We start from the raw sequence: 23,008 nt of genomic DNA, 5'->3' as shown, positions 1-23,008 counted from the left end.
CACCATGTCATGTTACACATTCGTGATGTTGAACCTTTTTAAGCTGTTTACACAAATGTAAACAATGACTATGCAGTAATTATCAACAATCCAAGTTTATCTAGTTGAGATGTCCTTATTTTAGCCCCAGGCAGAAACAACACTCTCTCAAGCTGCTTACAAAATCCCCTGAGGTATGTGCCTATTTTACAGAAAAAATAGCAGCAAGAAAAGAAAGAATCTTAGGTACTTCAACACAAGTGAATAATACCATATAAAACACAATCTAATAAATGTATGCAATCAGGCTGAATTACAGTTTAATGAACAGGATGCCAGACAATACAAATTAAAGAGCTGCAGCTAGAACCTACTACATTGAGCAGGTTAAAACAAAGTGAATTAGTACTACAAACATATCTCCTTTTTCCATACCATTTTTCAAGAAAATTTGTTTCATTCAAGTAGATTTATGAATTAAAAGTAAACCATTTGTTTTTCAGTCCCTCATTCCATTGACTACAACAATCTATACTCTATAATAATAATAATAATAATAATAATAATAGTAAAGCTGTGGACTGGAAGTATGACTTTACTATGATATAAGAGCATTGCTAGATTTATACACCTTTAGGTTTTTTCATACTTTGACATGAAAAAGCTATAGAACAACAAAGGTTTTAACAAAAGCTTTAACATAAATATGCAATACGCATTTATAAAATTGCATTCCTTCCTGCACTATAAAAATATCTATATCTAAACTGAAATGCTACAAAAATTATAATAATAATTGAAGATAAATCTCAAAAAAAAAAAAAAAAAATATATATATATATATATATATATATATATATAGATAACTATATTCAGTTTATAAGGCTTGTAGCAGAGAGTTCTTAATATTCAAGATGAGCTCTTCTGCCCAGTTTTCTTTATTTAGGACCTCTTCAGATCAGGAACAGAGGATGAAAGCATCATGTTGAATTTTAACACTCTGTACTTGCAGCCTTTAAATTAGATTAAGTTAGCTATACTGATTGCTGGTTTTGCTCACACCAGATTGCTACAAAGTGTGTTTAATTATGTCGGTTAGTTTTTCTTCTCTTTCCTTTTCTTTTTTTTCAACACTCTGACTGTATTAGTTAACCAGAATTTTATATGGATATTCCTGTTACAAAATGTGGCACATTACACTAATGTCTTCATTTTTAAAAAACATAATCTTTTAAAATGTGTATAGCTGTAGTAAGTAAACAAGCTATAACAAAATATCAGTTTATACTATAAGTCAAATCTGCATATGTATGGTTCGTATTTTAACTTCAGAAATCGTCTGCAGGTATATTTGTTGAGTGTTACTTTTTATTTCACATTAACGAAATTATTGAAAGGATAATAGAACTTTGCATATATAACAATATGCATTGTTGAACATTATGACTACAATGTGTTTAACAGAGATAACAAAATGCATTGTTGAACATTATGAATACAATGTGTTTAACTGAGATAACAAAATGCACAGATGGCTAGTTCAGTCCAAGTATTTGCCTATTTCTTTCCTTGATAGCATCCTCATTAACAGAGGATTTTATTACCAAATAAAGTATAGGATCATACCTACTATAAATGCCAGCATTGAGAATACCTTCTTCCATTTAACCAGTTATTATTAAGAACTACTTTTTTTTCTCCAAATCATTTAAAATTCGATTGTTATAATTTTCTTAACAAAGTAATGCCTTCCATTGCTGGTAATTATTTAAATTTTGTTGTAAATTTCTACAATGCATTTTCTGATTATTTTAAAAATGTAAGTACTAATTAAAACTTAACATTAAGAAAGAAAATTAAGTAATTAGGCAGTAAGAAAAATAATTTGTCAATACTGAAACAGAAAAATATTTGGCTTGGAAAAAGAGATATCCTATACGACCAAGAGGTTATCTTATATTCTTTTTGTTGTTATTGTTTATTCATTTAGTAGATTCAGATGCTTTGAGACTTCAAGAACACTAGCTCATCAGGCCTGCTTGTCCATTTTGATGTTTCTGGTTTTATCAAAATGGAATGTCATTATCTTCGCTGAGGGACTAAATTTATATTGACCTATCTTAGTTGGCCTGATGCATTACAGACAAAAGCTTCACAGACATGCACAAGCCTTTTCACTATAACAGGGCACAAAATTCAAATGTGGAAGTCCATTAGTAAATTTTTAACCATCTCCTACTGCAGCTTGCGTCACTCAGTAGGAATGTTTCATACATTTTCAAACTTTTACCTACTCATCTGCCTTATCGCAAATGTTTAGAGTTTGAGTCTTCAGCATAACACAAACCTTAACCTTGTTCCAGCTTCATTCTGTGGCCCAATATTTTAATTCTTCCTTTTCACAGGATTACCTCCACTAGTCTTAGTTATACTTTGAAATGTCAACTGCATTTAGCACACATTCCCTGTTTACTTTTTTACATATCCTAATGGAAAAACGTTAGCAGCTTATAAAGGGATGCCGTTACTCTTTTCCTTTCCATTGTAACGGTACACAACAGCAGGCCAAGCTGATTTCACTTGTCTGCTGCAATATTCTGCAGCTGTCAGTATTTTATACGATTATGTGCATTTCTGTTACATATGCCTCACTAAGCACACATGTTAATGGGAAGGCTGGCACGACAGTAGGTTACACTATTTGATTAGACTTCATGGTAAACAAGCAAAAATTATAAGAAATTAATCAAATTCTGCATTTGACTTCTGGTATATCATCTCAGTAAGCTAGAATGCTAATCATATCTTGGTTAGTTTAGGATAACTTGTTTTTTAATCTGTTATTTGTTAAAAAAATATTTTAAATAATAATATATTTTAACTTCTGAACTCTCCTTGGATGATAACATTCTCATCCTGATTACTTAAACATTAAGGCCTGCAAACAATTAATCATTTAAGACTATGTCTCTCATGTTCTCTGTGAATTTCTATACCACTGTGAATGTGATTTCTAGCACACAAAATAACTTTGTTCATTATATGAAAACAATAACATTGTTCACTATATAAAAACATAGCAGTATTTGAAAAGGGTTGGGGAGGGTCCTGATGCCCTGGCCATATGTCTCGTAATAGTACAAACACTACCTCAGGTGTCTGCTGGAAAAAAAGGCTACTACAAAATGATCATTTGTCTGGTCAACAAAACGATAAAAATAAAAAAAACATAAATGAAACACTAATACGCTCTTATTCATTTTTTCTTATATGCACAAACTACATATTTGTAATTCATAGCAGAAAATACAAACAAGTGAAATGTGTTTTTATAGGAATTCCTTCTAATTATTCACCAAGTTGCAGAACTATTTATGGGTGTATGCTTCTCAAAGAAAGAATGAGCATCATACCTTTTTCCAACAAAACAGGAGCTATATTCTCAAATTGGCAACAAGGTATGGAAGGATAAAGCCCAGACAGCTAACTCAAATAATTCAGAAATAAGTAACAACCTAGGCCAAAGAAGAGCTGTCAAGAAAGGATGTGAGTGGATGAGCAATATAAAGATCATCTGTATGAGAGGAGGAAGACTGCAATGCTGCAACCTATAGAGAAGAATAGTTAATGGCATGACATGAACAGCTCCAAGCAGTGTATATCACTCTGCCATGCCCCCACAGTGATGCAGTCCAAAGAATAGTTAATGGTAGGACATGAACAACTCCAGTCAGTGTACATCACCCTGCCATGGTGCCACAGTGATGCAGTCTGAAGAATACTTAATGGTAGACATGAACAGCTGCAAGCAGTATATGTCATTTTGCTATGCTGCCGCGGTGATACAGTCTAAAGAATAGTTAAAGGTAGGACATGAACTGCTCCAAGCAGTGTACATCACTCTGACATACTGCCACAGTGATGTAGTCAGAAGAATATCATTGGTAGGACATGAACAGCTCCAAGCAGTGTGCGTCACTCTGCCATGCTGCCACAGTGATGCAGTCTGAAGAATAGTTAATGGTAGGACATGAGCAGCTCCAAGCAGTGTATGTCACTCTGCCATGCTGCCACAGTGATGCAGTCTGAAGAATATTAATGGTAGGACATGAACAGCTCCAAGCAGTGTATGTCACTCTGCCATGCTGCCACAGTGATGCAGTCTGAAGAATAGCTAATGGTAGGACACAAACAGCTTAGATATATAGAAACACTCCAAACTCCACCACGGTTTACACTTCTTTAATAAAATAATAAAATCCAATAAAATTAAGTGCTTTCATCTCTTACCAAGAGAGACTTCATCAGAATAATTTCACAACCACAAACACATCGTTTTTATAATACATGTATCGTGATTGACAATGGAATTAACCAACCCCATCCATTTCCATGTTAATGTCATTTTCTTCCATCCATGCTTATTCTGTTTATATGCAAACAATGTTAAGAATATATATATATATATATATATATATATATATATATATATATATATATATATATATATATATATATATTCAACAGCTTCAAGCAGTGTACACCACTCTGCCATGCTGCCACAGTGATGCAGTCTGAAGAATAGTTAATGGTAGGACAGGACATGAACAGCTCCAAGCAGTGTATGTCACACTGCCATGCTGCCACAGTGATGCAGTCTGAAGAATAGTTAATGGTTTGACATGAACAGCTCCGAGCAGTGTATGTCACCATTCCATGCTGCCACAGTGATGCAGTCTGAAGAATAGTTACTGGTAGGACATGAACAGCTCCAACCATGTACATCACTCTACCATGCTGCCACAGTGATGCAGTCTGAAGAATAGTTAATGGTATGACACAAACAGCTCCAAGCAGTGTATGTCACTCTGCCATGCTGCCACAGTGATGCAGTCTGTAGAATAGTTAATGGTACGGCATGAACAGCTCCAAGCAGTGTATGTTACTCAGCCATGCTGCCACAGTGATACATTCTGTAGAATAGTTGATGGAAGGACATGAATAGCTGCAAGTAGTGTATATCACTCTGCCTTGCTGCCACAGTGATGCAGTCTGAAGAATAGTTAATGGTAGGACATGAACAGCTTCAAGCAGTGTATGTCACTCTTCCATGCTGCCACAGTGATACAGTCTGAAAAATAGTTAATGGTAGGACATGAACAGCTGCAAGCAGTGTACATCACTCTGCCATACTGCCACAGGGCTACAGTCTGAAGAATATTAATGGTAGGACATGAACAGCTGCAAGCAGTATATGTCATTCTGCCATGCTACCACAGTGATGCAGTCTGAAGAATAGTTAATGGTGGGACATGAACAGCTCCAAGCAGTGTATGTCATTCTGCCATGCTGCCACAGTGATGCAATCTGAAAAATAGTTAATGGTAGGACATGAACAGCTCCAAGCAGTGTATGTCACTATGCCATGTTGCCACAGTGATGCAGTCAAAATAATAGTTAATGGTAGGACATGAACAGCTCCAAGCAGTGCACACCACTATGCCATGCTACCACAGTGATGTAGTCTGAATAATAGTTAATTACATGCTGCCACATTGATGCAGTCTGAAGAATAGTTAATGGTACGACACGAACAGCTCCAAGCAGTGTATGTCACTATGCCATGCTGCCACAGTGATGCAGTCTGTAGAATAGTTAATGGAAGGACATGAATAGCTGCAAGTAGTGTATATCACTCTGCCTTGCTGCCACAGTTATGCAGTCTGAAGAATAGTTAATGGTAGGACATGAACAGCTCCAAGCATGTACGGCACTCTACCATGCTGCCACAATGATGTAATCTGAATAATAGTTAATGTTAGGACATGAACAGCTCCAAGACGTGTACATCACTCTTACATGCTGCCACAGTGATGCAGTCTGAAGAATAGTTAATGGTAGGACATGAACAGCTCCAAGCATGTATGGCACGCTACCATGCTGCCACAGTGATGCAATCTGAAGAATAGTTAATGGTAGGACATGAACAGCTTCAAGCAGTGTATGTCACTCTTTCATACTGCCACAGTGATAGAGTCTGAAAAATAGTTAATGGTAGGACATGAACAGCTCAAAACAGTGTTCGTCACTCTGACATGCTGCCACAGTAATGCAGTCAGAATAATAGTTAATGGTAGGACATGAACAGCTCCAACCAGTGTACACCACTCTGCCATGCTACTACAGTGATGCAGTCTGAAGAATAGTTAATGGTAGGACATGAACAGCTGCAAGCTGTGTCAGTTACTCTGCCATGCTGCCACAATGATGCAGTCTGAAGAATAGTTAATGGTAGGACATGTACAGCTCCAAGCTGTGCACAACACTCTACCATGCTGCCACAGTGATGCAGTCCGAAGAATATTTAATGGTATGACATGAGCAGCTCTAAGCAGTGTATGTCACTGTGCCATGCTGCCAGAGTGATATAGTCTGAAGAAAAGTTGATGGTAGGACATGAATAGCCACAAGCAGGGTATATCACTCTGCCATGCTGCCACAGTTATGCAGTCTGAAGAATAGTTAATGGTAGGACATGAACAGCAAAAAGCAGTGTACGTTACTCTGCTATGCTGCCACACTCATGCAGTCTGAAGAATAGTTAATGGTAGGACAAAAACAGCTGTAAGCAGTGTATGTCACTCGGCCATGCTACCACAGTGATGGAGTCTGAAGATGAGTTAATGGTAGGACATGAACAGCGCCAAGCAGTGTACGTCACACTGCCATGCTGCCACAGTGATGCAGTCTGAAGAATAGTTAATGGTAGATGATGAATAGCTACAAGCAGGGTATGTCACTCTGCCATACTGCCACAAATTCTGCAGTCTGAAGAACGGTTAATAGTAGAACATGAACAGCTGCAAACAGTGTATGTCACTCTGCCATGCATCCACAGTGATGCAGTTTGAAGAATAGTTAATGGTAGGAGATGAACAGCTGCAAGCAGGGTATGTCGCTCTGCCATACTGCTACAATCATGCAGTCTAAAGAATGGTTAATGGTAGAACATGAACAGCTGCAAGCAGTGTATGTCACTCTGCCATGCTGCCACAGTGATGCAGTCTGAAAAATAGTTAATGTTAGGGCATGAACAGCTCCAAGCAGTGTATGTCACTCTTCCATGCTACCACAGTGATGCAGTCTGAAGAATAGTTAATGGTAGGACACAAAAAGCTACAAGCAGTGTACGTCACTCTGCCATACTGCCACACTCGTGCAGTCTGAAGAATAGTTAATGGTAAGACATGAATAGCTACAAGCAGTGTATGTCATTCTGCCATGCTGCCACAGTGATACAGTCTGAAGAATATTAATGGTAGGACACAAACTGCTCTAGGCAATGTACATCACTCTACCATGCTGCCACAGTGATGCAGTCTGAAGAATAGTTAATGGTAGGACATGAGCAGCTTTAAGCAGTGTACATTACTCTGCCATGCTGCCACAGTGATGCAGTCTGAAGAATAGTTAATGGTAGGATAAGAACAGCTCCAAGAAGTGTACATCACTCTTACATGTTGCCACAGTGATGCAGTCTGAAGAATAGTTAATGGTATGACACAAACAGCTCCAAGCAGTGTATGTCACTATGCCATGCTGCCACAGTGATGCAGTCTGAAGAAAAGTTGATGGTAGGACATGAATAGCCACAAGCAGGGTATATCACTCTGCCATGCTGCCACAGTGATGCAGTCTGAAGAATATTTAATGGTATGACATGAGCAGCTCTAAGCAGTGTATGTCACTGTGCCATGCTGCCAGAGTGATGCAGTCTGAAGAAAAGTTGATGGTAGGACATGAATAGCCACAAGCAGGGTATATCACTCTGCCATGCTGCCACAGTTATGCAATCTGAAGAATGGTTAATGGTAGGACATGAACAGCAAAAAGCAGTGTACGTTACTCTGCTATGCTGCCACACTCATGCAGTCTGAAGAATAGTTAATGGTAGGACAAAAATAGCTGTAAGCAGTGTAAGTTACTCAGCCATGCTGCCACAGCGATACAGTCTGAAGAATATTAATGGTAGGACATGAACAGCGCCGAGCAGTGTACGTCACACTGCCATGCTGCCATAGTGATGCAGTCTGAAGAATAGTTAATGGTAGATGATGAATAGCTACAAGCAGGTTATGTCACTCTGCCATATTGCCACAAATTCTGCAGTCTGAAGAACGGTTAATAGTAGAACATGAACAGCTGCAAACAGTGTATGTCACTCTGCCATGCTGCCACAGTGATGCAGTCTGAAGAATAGTTAATGGTAGGAGATGAATAGCTGCAAGCAGGGTATGTCACTCTGCCATACTGCTACAATCATGCAGTCTGAAGAATGGTTAATGGTAGAACATGAACAGCTGCAAGCAGTGTATGTCACTCTTCCATGCTGCCACAGTGATGCAGTCTGAAGTATGTTGTTTGTATACATTGTTTGCATATAAACAGAATAAGCATGGATGGAAGGAAATTACATTAACATGGAAATGGATGGGGTTGGTTAATTCCATTCTCAATCACGATACATGTATTATATTACTATTGTTAATCGTACGACATGAACAGCTCCAAGCAAAGTATGTCACTACGCTATGCTGCCACAGTGATGCAGTCTGAAGAATAGTTAATGGTATGACATGACCAGCTCCAAGCAGTGTATGTCACTACCCTATGCTGCCACAGTGATGCAGTCTGAAGAAATGTTAATGGTAGGACATGAATAGCTGCAAACATGGTTTATCACTCTACCATGCTGCCACAGTGATGCAGTCTGAAGAATAGTTAATGGTAGGACACAAAAAGCTACAAGCAGTGTACGTCACTCTGCCATACTGCCACACTCGTGCAGTCTGAAGAATAGTTAATGGTAAGACATGAATAGCTACAAGCAGTGTATGTCATTCTGCCATGCTGCCACAGTGATACAGTCTGAAGAATATTAATGGTAGGACACAAACTGCTCTAGGCAATGTACATCACTCTACCATGCTGCCACAGTGATGCAGTCTGAAGAATAGTTAATGGTAGGACATGAGCAGCTTTAAGCAGTGTACATTACTCTGCCATGCTGCCACAGTGATGCAGTCTGAGGAATAGTTAATGGTAGGATAAGAACAGCTCCAAGAAGTGTACATCACTCTTACATGTTGCCACAGTGATGCAGACTGAAGAATAGTTAATGGTATGACACAAACAGCTCCAAGCAGTGTATGTCACTATGCCATGCTGCCACAGTGATGCAGTCTGTAGAATAGTTGATGGAAGGACATGAATAGCTGCAAGTAGTGTATGTCACTCTTCCATACTGCCACAGTGATACAGTCTGAAAAATAGTTAATGAAGAGCTCAAAATAATGTTCTTCACTCTGCCATGCTGCCACAGTGATGCAGTCAGAATAATAGTTAATGGTAGGGCAGGAACAGCTGCAAGCTGTGCACATCACTCTGCCATGCTGCCACAGTGATGCAGTCTGAAGAACAGTTAATGGTAGGGCAGGAACAGCTGCAAGCTGTGCACATCACTCTGCCATGCTGCCACATTGATACAGTCTGAAGAATAGTTAATGGTAGGACATGTACAGCTCCAAGCTGTGCACATCACTCTACCATGCTGCCACAGTGATGCAGTCTGAAGAATAGTTAAAGGTAGGAAATGAATAGCTACAAGCAGTGTATGTCACTCTGCCATGTTGAATGCAGGCTGAAAATAGTTAATGTTAGGGCATGAACAGCTCCAAGCAGTGTATGTCACACTTCCATGCTGCCACAGTGATGCAAACTGAAGAATAGTTAATGGTACAACACGAGCAGCTCCAAGCAGTGTATGTCACTGTGCCATGCTGCCAGAGTGATGCAGTCTGAAGAAAATTTTATGGTAGGACATGAATAGCCACAAGCAGGGTATATCACTCTGCCATGCTGTCACAGTTATGCAGTCTGAAGAATAGTTAATGGTAGGATATGAACAGCAAAAACCAGTGTACGTTACTCTGCTATGCTGCCACACTCATGCAGTCTGAAGAATAGTTAATGGTAGGACAAAAACAGCTGTAAGCAGTGTAAGTTACTCAGCCATGCTACCACAGTGATGGAGTCTGAAGATGAGTTAATGGTAGGACATGAACAGCTCCAAGCAGTGTACGTCACACTGCCATGCTGCCACAGTGATGCAGTCTGAAGAATAGTTAATGGTAGGAGATGAATAGCTACAAGCAGGGTATGTCACTCTGCCATACTGCCACAAATTCTGCAGTCTGAAGAACGGTTAATAGTAGAACATGAACAGCTGCAAACAGTGTATGTCACTCTGCCATGCATCCACAGTGATGCAGTTTGAAGAATAGTTAATGGTAGGAGATGAACAGCTGCAAGCAGGGTATGTCGCTCTGCCATACTGCTACAATCATGCAGTCTAAAGAATGGTTAATGGTAGAACATGAACAGCTGCAAGCAGTGTATGTCACTCTGCCATGCTGCCACAGTGATGCAGTCTGAAAAATAGTTAATGTTAGGGCATGAACAGCTCCAAGCAGTGTATGTCACTCTTCCATGCTGCCACAGTGATGCAGTCTGAAGTATGTTGTTTGTATACATTGTTTGCATATAAACAGAATAAGCATGGATGGAAGGAAATTACATTAACATGGAAATGGATGGGGTTGGTTAATTCCATTCTCAATCACGATACATGTATTATATTACTATTGTTAATCGTACGACATGAACAGCTCCAAGCAAAGTATGTCACTACGCTATGCTGCCACAGTGATGCAGTCTGAAGAAATGTTAATGGTAGGACATGAATAGCCGCAAGCTAGGTATATCACTCTGCCATGCTTTCACAGTCATGCAGTCTGAAGAATAGTTAATGGTAGGACATGAACAGCTCCAAGCATGTACCGCACTCTAGCATGCTGCCACAGAGATGCAGTATGAAGAATAGTTAATGGTAGGTCATGAATAACTTCAAGCAGTGTATGTCACTCTCCCATACTGCCACAGTGATACAGTCTAAAAAATAGTTCATGGTAGGACATGAACAGCTCCCAGCAGTGTACGTCACTCTGCCATACTGCCACAGTTATGCAGTCTGAAGAATAGTTAATGGTAGGACACAAACACCTGCAAGCTGTTTATGTTACTCTGACATGCTGCCACAGTGATCCAGTCTGAAGAATAGTTAATGGTAGGATATGTACAGCTCGAAGCAGTGTACATCACTCTTCCATGCTGCCACAGTGATGCAGTCTGAAGAATAGTTAATGGTAGGACATCAATAGCTACAAGCAGTGTATGTCACTCTGCCATGCTGCCACAGTGATACAGTCTGAAGAATATTAATGGCAGGACACAAACAGCTCTAGGCAATGTACATCACTCTACCATGCTGCCACAGTGATGCAGTCTGAAGAATAGTTAATGGTAGGACATGAACAGCTTTAAGCAGTGTACATTACTCTGCTATGCTGCCACAGTGATGCAGTCTGAAGAATAGTTAATGGTAGGACATGAACATCTGCAAGCAGTGTACTTCACTCTGCCATGCTGCCACAGTGATGCAGTCTGAAGAATAGTTAATGGTAGGACATGAACAGCTCCAAACAGTGTACGTTACCCTGCAATGCTGCCACAGTGATGCAGTCTGAAGAATAGTTAAAGGTAGACCATGAACAGCTTTAAGCAGTGTACATTACTCTGCCATGCTGCCACAGTGATGCAGTCTGAAGAATAGTTAATGGTAGGACATGAACATCTGCAAGCAGTGTACATCACTCTGCCATGCTGCCACAGTGATGCAGTCTGAAGAATAGTTAATGGTAGGACATGAACAGCTCCAAACAGTGTACGTTACCCTGCAATGCTGCCACAGTGATGCAGTCTGAAGAATAGTTAAAGGTAGGACATGAACATCTGCAAGCAGTGGACGTCACTCTGCCATGCTGCTACAGTGATGCAGTCTGAAGAATAGTTAATGGTAGGACATGAACAGCTCCAAACAGTGTACGTTACCCTGCAATGCTGCCACAGTGATGCAGTCTGAAGAATAGTTAATGGTAGGAAATGAACAGAAAAAAGCAATGTACTTTACTCTGCCAAGCTGCCACAGTGATGCAGTCTGAAGAATAGTTAAAGGTAGGACATGAACAGCTTCAAGCAGTGTATGTCACTCTGCCAAACTGCCACAGTGATGCAGTCTAAAAATAGTTAAAGATAGGACATGAACAGCTCCAAGCAGTGTACATCACTCTGATATGCTGCCACAGTGGTGTAGTCTGAAGAATATTATTGGAAGGACATGAACAGCTCCAAGCAGTGTGCGTCACTCTGCCATGCTGCCACAGTGATGCAGTCTGAAGAATAGTTAATGGTTGGACATGAACAGCTCCAAGCAGTGTACATCACTCTGCCATGCTGCCACAGTGATGCAGTCTGAAAAAGAGTTAAAGGTAGGTCAAGAAAAGCTGCAAGCAGTGTATGTCACTCTGCCATACTGCCACAGTGATGCAGTCTGAAGAATATTAATGGTAGGACATGAACAGCTCCAAGCATGTACGGCACTCTACCATGCTGCCAGAGTAATGCAGTAGGAAGAATAGCTAATGGTAGGACATGAACAGTTCCAACCATGTATGTTACTTGGCCATGCTGCCACAGTGATACAGTCTGAAGAATAGTTAATGGTCAGACATGAACAGCTCCAAGCAGTGTATGTCACTATGCCATGCTGCCACAGAGATGCAGTCTGAATTATAGTTAATGGCAGGACATAAACAGCTGCAAGCAGTGTACATCAGTATGCCATGCTGCCACAGTCATACATTCTGAAGAATATTAATGGGAGGACATGAACAGCTCCAACCATGTACGGCACTTGACCATGCAGGCACACTGATGCAGTCTGAATAATAGTTAATAGTAGGACATGAACAGCTTCAAGCAGTGTATGTCACTCTACCATACTGCCACAGTGATGCAGTTTAAAGAATAGTTAAACATAGTACATGAACAGCTCCAAGCAGTGTACATCACTCTGATATGCTGCCACAGTGGTGTAGTCTGAAGAATATTATTGGAAGGACATGAACAGCTCCAAGCAGTGTGTGTCACTCTGCCATGCTGCCACAGTGATGCAGTCTGAAGAATAGTTAATGGTAGGACATGAACATCTGCAAGCAGTGTATGTCACTCTGCCAAGCTGCCACAGTGATGCAGTCTGAAGAATAGTTAATGGTAGGACATGAACAGCTACAAACAGTGTACGTTACCCTGCAATGCTGCCACAGTGATGCAGTCTGAAGACTAGTTAATGGTAGGACATGAACAGAAAAAAGCAGTGTACTTTACTCTGACATGCTGCCACAGTGATGCAGTCTGAAGAATGGTTAAAGGTAGGACATGAAAAGCTGCAAGCAATGTATGTCACTCTGCCATACTGCCACAGTGATGCAGTCTGAAGAATATTAATGGTAGGACATGAACAGCTCCAAGCATGTATGGCACTCTTCCATGCTGCCAGAGTGATGCAGTATGAAGAATAGTTAATGGTAGGACATGAACAGCTCCAACCATGTATGTTACTCGTCCATGCTGCCACAGTGATACAGTCTGAAGAATAGTTAATGTTCGGACATGAACAGCTCCAAGCAGTGTATGTCACTATGCCATGCTGCCACAGAGATGCAGTCTGAATTATAGTTAATGGCAGGACATGAACAGCTGCAAGCAGTGTACATCAGTATGCCATGCTGCCACAGTCATACATTCTGATGAATATTAATGGTAGGACATGAACAGCTCCAACCATGTACGGCACTCAAACATGCTGCCACAGTCATACATTCTGATGAATATTAATGGTAGGACATGAACAGCTCCAACCATGTACGGCACTCAAACATGCTGCCACACTGATGCAGTCTGAATAATAGTTAATGGTAGGACATGAACAGCTTCAAGCAGTGTATGTCACTCTGCCATACTGCCACAGTGAGGCAGTCTAAAGAATAGTTAAAGATAGGACATGAACAGCTCCAAGCAGTTTACATCACTCTCACATGCTGCCACAGTGGTGTAGTCTGGAGAATATTATTGGAAGGACATGAACAGCTCCAAGCAGTGTGCATCACTCTGCCATGCTGCCACAGTGATGCAGTCTGAAGAATAGTTAATGGTTGGACATGAACAGCTCCAAGCAGTGTACATCACTTTGCCATGCAGCCACAGTGATGCAGTCTGAATAATAGTTAATGGTAGGACATGAACAGTTCCATGCATTGTACATCACTCTGCCATGCTGCCACAGTGATGCAGTCTGAAGAATAGTTAATGGTAGGACATGAACAGTTCCAAGCATGTACGGCACTCTGCCATACTGCCACAGTGATGCAGTCTAAAGAATAATGGCAGGACATGAACAGCTCCAAGCAGTGTACATCACTCTGCCATACTGCCACAGAGCTGCAGTCTGAAGAACAGTTAATGGTAGGACATGAACAGCTGCAAGCAGTGTACATCACTCTGCCATGCTGCCACAGTGATGCAGTATGAAGAATAGTTAATGGTAGGACATGAACAGCTGCAAGCAGTGTATGTTATTCTGCTATGCTGCCACAGTGATACAGTCTAAAGAATAGTTAAAGGTAGGACATGAACTGCTCCAAGCAGTGTACATCACTCTGACATGCTGCCACAGTGATGTAGTCTGAAGAATATTATTGGTAGGACATGAACAGCTCAAAGCAGTGTCCATCACTCTAACATGCTGCCCCAGTGATGCAGTCTGAAGAATAGTTAATGGTAGGACATGAACAGTTCCAAGCAGTGTACATCACTCTGCCATGCTGCCACAGTGATGCAGTCTGAAGAATAGTTAATGGTAGGACATGAACAGTACCAAGCATGTACGGCACTCTGCCATACTGCCACCGTGATGCAGTCTGAAGAATAATGGTAGGACATGAACAGGTCCAAGCAGTGTACATCACTCTGCCATACTGCCACAGTGATGCAGTCTGAAGAATAGTTAATGGTACGACATGAACAGCTGCAAGCAGTGTACATCACTCTGCCATGATTCCACAGTGATGCAGTATGAAGAATAGTTAATGGTAGGGCATGAACAGCTTCAAGCAGTGTATGTTACTTTTCCATACTGCCACAGTGATGCAGTCTGATGAATAGTTAATAGTAGGATATGAACAGCTCCAAGCTGTGTATGTCACTCTGCCATGCTGCCACAGTGATGCAGTCTGAAGAATTGTTAATGGTAGGGCATGAACAGCTCCAAGCATGTACGTCACTCTGCCATTGTGCCACAGTGATGAAGTCTGAAGAATAGTTAATGGTAGGACACAAACAGCTCCAAACAGTGTATGTCACTTTGCCATGCTGCCACAGTGATACTGTCTGAAGAATGTTAATGGTAGGGCATGAACTGCTCCAAGATTGTATGTCACTCTGCCATGCTGCCAAAGTGAAGAAGTCTGAATAATAGTTAATGGTAGGACATGAACAGCTCCAAGAGGTGTATGCCACTCTGCCATGCTGCCACAGTGATGCAGTCTGAAGAATATTTAATGGTAGGACATGAACAGCTCCAAGCAGTGTACATCACTATGACATGCTGCCACAGGGATGCAGTCCGAAGAATAGTAATGGTAGGAAATGAACAGCTGCAAGCAGTGTATGTCACTCTGCCATGCTCCCACAGTGATGCAGTCGAAAGACTAGTTAATGGTAGGACATGAACAACTCCAATCAATGTACATCACCTTGCCATGCTGCCACAGTGATGCAGTATGAAGAATATTTAATGGTAGGACATGAACAGCTGCAAGCAGTGTATGTCGATCTGCTATGCTGCCACAGTGATACAGTCTAAAGAATAGTTAAAGGTAGGACATGAACAGCTCCAAGCAGTGTACATCACTCTGACATGCTGCCACAGTGATGTAGTCTGAAGAATATTATTGGTAGTACATGAACAGCTCCATGCAGTGCCCGCCACACTGCCATGCTGCCCCAGTGATGCAGTCTGAAGAATAGTTAATGGTAGGACATGAACAGCTCCAAGCAGTGTACATCACTCTGCCATGCTGCCACAATGATGCAGTCTGAAGAATAGCTAATGGTAGGACATGAACAGTTCTTTGCATGTACGGCAATCTGCCATACTGCCACAGTGATGCAGTCTGAAGAATAATGGTAGGACATGAACAGGTCCAAGCAGTGTACATCACTCTGCCATGCTGCCACAGTGATGCAGTATGAAGAATATTATTGGTAGGACATGAACAGCTCCAAGCAGTGTGCGTCACTCTGCCATGCTGCCCCAGTGATGCAGTCTGAAGAATAGATAATGGTAGGATATGAACAGCTCCAAGCAGTGTACATCACTCTGCCATGCTGCCACAGTGATGCAGTATGAAGAATAATGGTATGACATGAACAGGTCCAAGCAGTGTACATCACTCTGCCATACTGCCACAGTGATGCAGTCTGACGAATAGTTAATGGTACAACATGAACAGCTGCAAGCAGTGTACATCACTCTGCCATGGTTCCACAGTGATGCAGTATGAAGAATAGTTAATGGTAGGGTATGAACAGCTTCAAGCAGTGTATGTTACTCTTCCATACTGCCACAGTGATGCAGTCTGATGAATAGTTAATAGTAGGATATGAACAGCTGCAAGCTGTGCATGTCACTCTGCCATGCTGCCACAGTTATGAAGTCTGAAGAATAGTTAATGGTAGGACATGAACAGCTCCAAACAGTGTACGTCACTTTGCCATGCTGCCACAGTGATACTGTCTGAAGAATGTTAATGGTAGGGCATGAACAGCTCCAAGATTGTACGTCACTCTGCCATGCTGCCAAAGTGAAGAAGTCTGAATAATAGTTAATGGTAGGACATGAACAGCTCCAAGAAGTGTATGTCACTCTCCCATGCTGCCACGGTGATGCAGTCTGAACAATTGTTAATGGGAGGGCATGAACAGCTCCAAGCATGTATATCACTCTGCCATGTTGCCACAGTGATGAAGTCGGAAGAATACTTTATGGTAGGACATGAATAGCTCCAAACAGTGTATGTCACTTTGCCATGCTGCCACAGTGATACTGTCTGAAGAATAATTAATGGTAGGACATGAACAGCTCCAAGCATGTACATCATTCTGCCATGCTGCCACAGTGATACTGTCTGAAGAATGGTTAATGGTAGGGCATGAACATCTCTAAGATTGTACGTCACTCTGCCATGCTGCCAAAGTGAAGAAGTCTGAATAATAGTTAATGGTAGGACATGAACAGCTCCAAGCATGTACGTCACTCTGCCATGCTGCCACAGTTATGAAGTCTGAAGAATAGTTAATGGTAGGACATGAACAGCTCCAAACAGTGTATGTCACTTTGCCATGCTGCCACAGTGATACTGTCTGAAGAATGTTAATGGTAGGGCATGAACATCTCCAAGATTGTACGTCACTCTGCCATGCTGCCAAAGTCAAGAAGTCTGAATAATAGCTAATGGTAGGACATGAACAGCTCCAAGAAGTGTATGTCACTATCCCATGCTGCCACGATGATGCAGTCTGAACAATTGTTAATGGTAGGGCATGAACAGCTCCAAGCATGTATATAACTCTGCCATGTTGCCACAGTGATGAAGTCGGAAGAATACTTTATGGTAGGACATGAATGGCTCCAAACAGTGTATGTCACTTTGCCATGCTGCCACAGTGATACTGTCTGAAGAATAGTTAATGGTAGGACATGAACAGCTCCAAGCATGTACATCATTCTGCCATGCTGCCACAGTGATAGTGTCTGAAGAATGGTTAATGGTATTTCATAAATAGCTCCAAGCATGTACGTCACTCTGCTATGCTGCCAAAGCGAAGAAGTCTGAATAATAGTTAATGGTAGGACATGAACAGCTCCAAGCATGTACATCAGTCTGCCATGCTGCCACAGTGATACAGTCTGAAGAATTGTTAATGGTAGGACATGGACAGCTCCAAGCAGTGTACATCACTATGACATGCTGCCACAGGGATGCAGTCTGAAGAATATTAATGGTAGGACATGAACAGCTGCAAGCAGTGTATGTCACTCTGCCATGCCCCCACAGTGATGCAGTCCAAAGAATAGTTAATGGTAGGACATGAACAACTCCAGTCAGTGTACATCACCCTGCCATGGTGCCACAGTGATGCAGTCTGAAGAATACTTAATGGTAGACATGAACAGCTGCAAGCAGTGTATGTCATTTTGCTATGCTGCCGCGGTGATACAGTCTAAAGAATAGTTAAAGGTAGGACATGAACTGCTCCAAGCAGTGTACATCACTCTGACATACTGCCACAGTGATGTAGTCAGAAGAATATTATTGGTAGGACATGAACAGCTCCAAGCAGTGTGCGTCACTCTGCCATGCTGCCACAGTGATGCAGTCTGAAGAATAGTTAATGGTAGGACATGAGCAGCTCCAAGCAGTGTATGTCACTCTGCCATGCTGCCACAGTGATGCAGTCTGAAGAATATTAATGGTAGGACATGAACAGCTCCAAGCAGTGTATGTCACTCTGCCATGCTGCCACAGTTTTGTAGTCTGAAGAATAGTTAATGGTAGGACATGAACAGCTCCAAGCAGTGTATGTCACTATGCCATGCTGCCACAATGACACACTCTGAAGAATAGTTAATGGTAGGACTTGTACAGTTCTGAGCAGTGTATGTCACTCTGCCATGCTGCCGCAGTGATGCAGTCTGCATGGTACATATGGAATCTTACTAACAGAAGGAGATATACACAGCGTTCATATCTTTTGGCATGCCTGACAACTGCTGCAGAGGCTGTAAGACCAGAAAAACAGAAACTCCCTCATGGCTGATCTGATGAAATGCATGCTGGAATGGATTTAACACCATATGAAAAGGAATGAATGGACACAGTCACTATTAGGGTTTGATGTGGGCAGTCATGAGGCTAGAAAATAAAATATAAAAAAAAATTGAGGCAACTTTTTCTTGTAAATAACAGAAGCGTGTGTGTGTGTATATATATATATATATATATATATATATATATATATATATATATATATATATATATATATGTTTATATGGGTCCTCTTCAGAGTAAATAAATTGCAGAACATCAAACCTTTGACCGTCAAGAATCAGAGCATCAAAGTTCTGCAATATCAAATTAGAAAAAATAAAACATGAAAACATCTTATTTCACTTTTTTGCAGGGAGTGCAAGCCCCTCTGCCCCCCTCACCCCAGTTGGTAAAATACACCAACTCCGAGATCACACTACAGTGAAGAGAATGGGAAGTTTACCATCATTTTCACTGTTGTGCAATCTCAGAGTTGGTATATTTATGTAGCAGGGGGTGGGGGGTGAGGCAGCCTGGCCCCCAAGTGAAAACTTACAAGCAGAGTTTTTATCTTTTTTAATATTGTCTACTTTGAAGTTTGGTGTTGTAGCATATCGATCATCTAACCTTGCTGATGTGTAGTTCGATGTTCTACAATTAAAAGCATTTGAAGTAGACCTATATATATATATATATATATATATATATATATATATATATATATATATATATATACATGGGTCTAGGACTATTCACTGAAAGCACATTTCACTGAAAGTCAAATGACAGTGCACAAATCACAGAAAGCTCAATTCACTGAAAACACAATTCACTGAAACACATTTTACTGAAAGTTATATATGGCCTTTTCCCCACTGTAGTGTGACCCTGGAGTTAGTATATATAGTAAGAGGGGTGGGGGCCACTGCACTTGATATATATTATGTTCAGAAAAGAGTAATTTATTGGAATTGCAAGTATCCATGTATACAGTTCAAAATATTTAAAATATTTAAAAAATAAACACACCCACTGCCCCACACACACACCCTTACTATATATACTAACTCCAGGGTCACACTACAGTTTGGAAAAGGCCATATATAACTTTCAGTCAAATGTGTTTTCAGTGAACTGAGCTTTCAGTGAATTGTGCACAGTCAAATGTGTTTTCAGTGAATAGTCCTAGACCCACACACACACACACACACACACACACACACACACACACATATATATATATGGGTCCCATTCAAAAGACCGAAATGCCGATTCCCGACGCAGAAATCACCGACGCCAGATGACCGACAGGTACGTATACCGACAGGGTGATTCGCCGACAGTGGAAAGACCGACAAAGGTAATCTGCGATCGCGACCCGGTAAGTGTGCGATAGTGACGGAGGTAGGAGTGGTCAGGTAAGTGAGTTAGGGTTAGGGTGCAGGTAGGTGATGTGTATGTTAGTGTCGGAGCTTGGGCTAGGGGTGTGTAAGTGAGTTAGGGTTAGGGTGCAGGTAGGTGATGTGTACGTTAGTGTCGGAGCTTGTGCTAGGGGTTTGTAAGTGAGTTAGGGTTAGGGTGCAGGTAGGTGATGTGTACGTTAGTGTCGGAGCTTGGGCTAGGGGTGTGTAAGTGAGTTAGGGTTAGGGTGCAGGTAGGTGATGTGCGTTAGTGTCGGAGCTTGGGCTAGGGGTGTGTAAGTGAGTTAGGGTTAGGGTGCAGGTAGGTGAAGTGTGCGATAGTGTCGGACCTTAGGGTTAGGGTTTGGGTCAGGGCTAGTGTGTATGGTATGTAGTGATGCGTGTTGTTTACGTTCCGTGTGTCGGTGATTTGGTGTTCGGTGTTTTGCGTTGTTGGGTTTGTGTCGGGTTTGTGTGTTGTCGGTTATTTGGCGTCGGTGAGTTTTGTGTCGGGGAATCGGCGTGTCGGTGTTTAGAAGTAGACATATATATATATATATATATATATATATATATATATATATATATATATATATATATATATATATATATATATATATATATATATATATATATATATGTATAGGTTCATAAATTTATAGGTGTGTACTAGGCTAATGGCCATGGAGCCTTTACAAGCCTAGCCCATAGGATTACCCTGGCATCGTGCCACCTAACATTAGTTGAGTAGAGCCACTGGTGTGAATCCCAGGGTGAATTTTCTATTTCCCATCCACTCCTCAAGATTTCTCTTGAAGAGGGCCAGTAAGGTGTTCTGTTTCACATGTATGGGAAGTCTATTCCTTAGCACAGGCAGCCTCTGGGTTATGAATCTGTCATTCCCGCATGTTCTGTTGACTGTTGATTGTGGTAATGAGGTTGAGGTTTCTGGAGAGTGTGGTGTGCAGGGATTGGGATTTCTTTAGATGTAGCATTTCTAACAGTGCTGGGTCAGACTTGGCTTTGTAAGTCAAGCAGAAATCACCTCTAAGTAGGTGATATTAGACAGAGAATAGTTGGGGGTTTCTGAGTCTGCCCATATAGGACAACTGTTTAAGGCCTAGAATCATCTTTGTGAGGTACTTTTGTGGCCTCTCCAGTTCTTGCAGGTGTCTGGTGTGGTACATGCCAAATGGGGCTTTGTACTCAATGACTGGCCTAATGAGGGAGGAGTAGAGGGAGACAATGATCTCTTTCTTCCTGGAAGCAAAACCCTTAGTAATGAGATGTGCCACATAGAAGGACTTTCTGACCACAGTGGCAATGTGGTGGTCAAAAGAGTGGTTGCTGTCAGCTTGTGTTTCCAGATCTCTTATAATGCTTTCTGTGTTCAGTGGACTACCACTGATGTGGTAATTCATGGAAACTGAGTTTTTCCCAAAGGAGATGACGACACATTTTTTGGCATTGAGCTTAAGGCCATAGTTCTGACACCAGTCATTGGTTTCAGTGAGTGGTCTCAGTGAGGCCCTTCTTCAGGATGTCAGCATCACTTGGGGAGTTAATAATAGCTCCCAACCTGCAACTGTCTGTGACATTTGTCAGCCAGAGTCCCTTTGTGTTGCCCTGGACTTCAGAAAAGTAGATACCAAACAGGAGAGGACCCAGGACCGAACCCTGTGGGACTCCACTTGTGACTAGTCAGCAGTCTGACATGGAGTTAGCTAATTTCACACTGTGGGTTCTATCTGTGAGCCAGTTTGCAATCCAGCTAATAATATAGGGGTTGATGCCTAGCTTAATGAGTTTTTCTATGATTCCTGAGTGGGGAATGGTGTCAAAGGCCTTGGCCAGATCAAGGTAGGCTGCATGAACCACCTTGCCTTCATCCACAGCCCTGGTGACTGACTCAAAGAAGTCAACCAGGTTGAGCAGGCATGATCTACCCTTCACAAAACCAAACTGTGTGGGATTCAGAATTTGGAGATTCCCTAGATCCTTGTTTATTAGGTTCATGATGATGCATTCCATAGCTTTGCATATCATACTCATCAGGCTAATGGGGCAATAGTTGCCAGGGTTTGTAGTTGCTCCTCCTTTGTGGAGATGGATGACTGTAGCAGTGCTCCATTCAGTAGGGAACAAAGTCTGAGGTGAGACTATGACTGAATAGGGCACACAGGTGTGGTGTCAGTTCAGTCTGTAGTTCATGTAGAACATATATATATATATATATATATATATATATATATATATATATATATTTTTTTTTTTTTTTTTCCTTAATTACCATACAGCTTAAAATGTATTTTAGATGCTATTTCCACTCACTTCAAAATCCAGACTTGGGTTATTACCACTTGTCATGAAAGAAGAGGAATGCAAAATCTTTCTTGAAAATCATAGTATTTTTTTTCTACACAAAAGACATCATAAGTTAGAAGTCATCCATCTCAGTTTTGGATGTTACTAAGAAGAAACAGCTACAAGGATAAATGCAACTGCTGCTGAAGTAGAAGTAACCAGTCAAAACGTAAAATCCAAAACAGTTTAGTGAAGCGCTTTTCATCTCACACGATGGTGAGACTTCTTCAGATACAATTACATTATACCTTCATCCGTTTAAATACCCAATTTGCCCTTCCCATGGTTAAATAGTTAAATCCTCACTTACTCACTCAAAGTTTAACTCATTAGTCACCATGTACTACAAGTCAACAATATATGAATTAGACCAGTCTT

This window comes from Protopterus annectens, chromosome 14.part0 (genome assembly GCF_019279795.1).
Source record: "Protopterus annectens isolate FY-2018-M chromosome 14.part0, PAN1.0, whole genome shotgun sequence".
NCBI classification, from domain to species: domain Eukaryota; kingdom Metazoa; phylum Chordata; order Ceratodontiformes; family Protopteridae; genus Protopterus; species Protopterus annectens.
The sequence above is the reverse complement of the archived record's forward strand: the minus strand, read 5'-3'. Positions refer to the sequence as shown.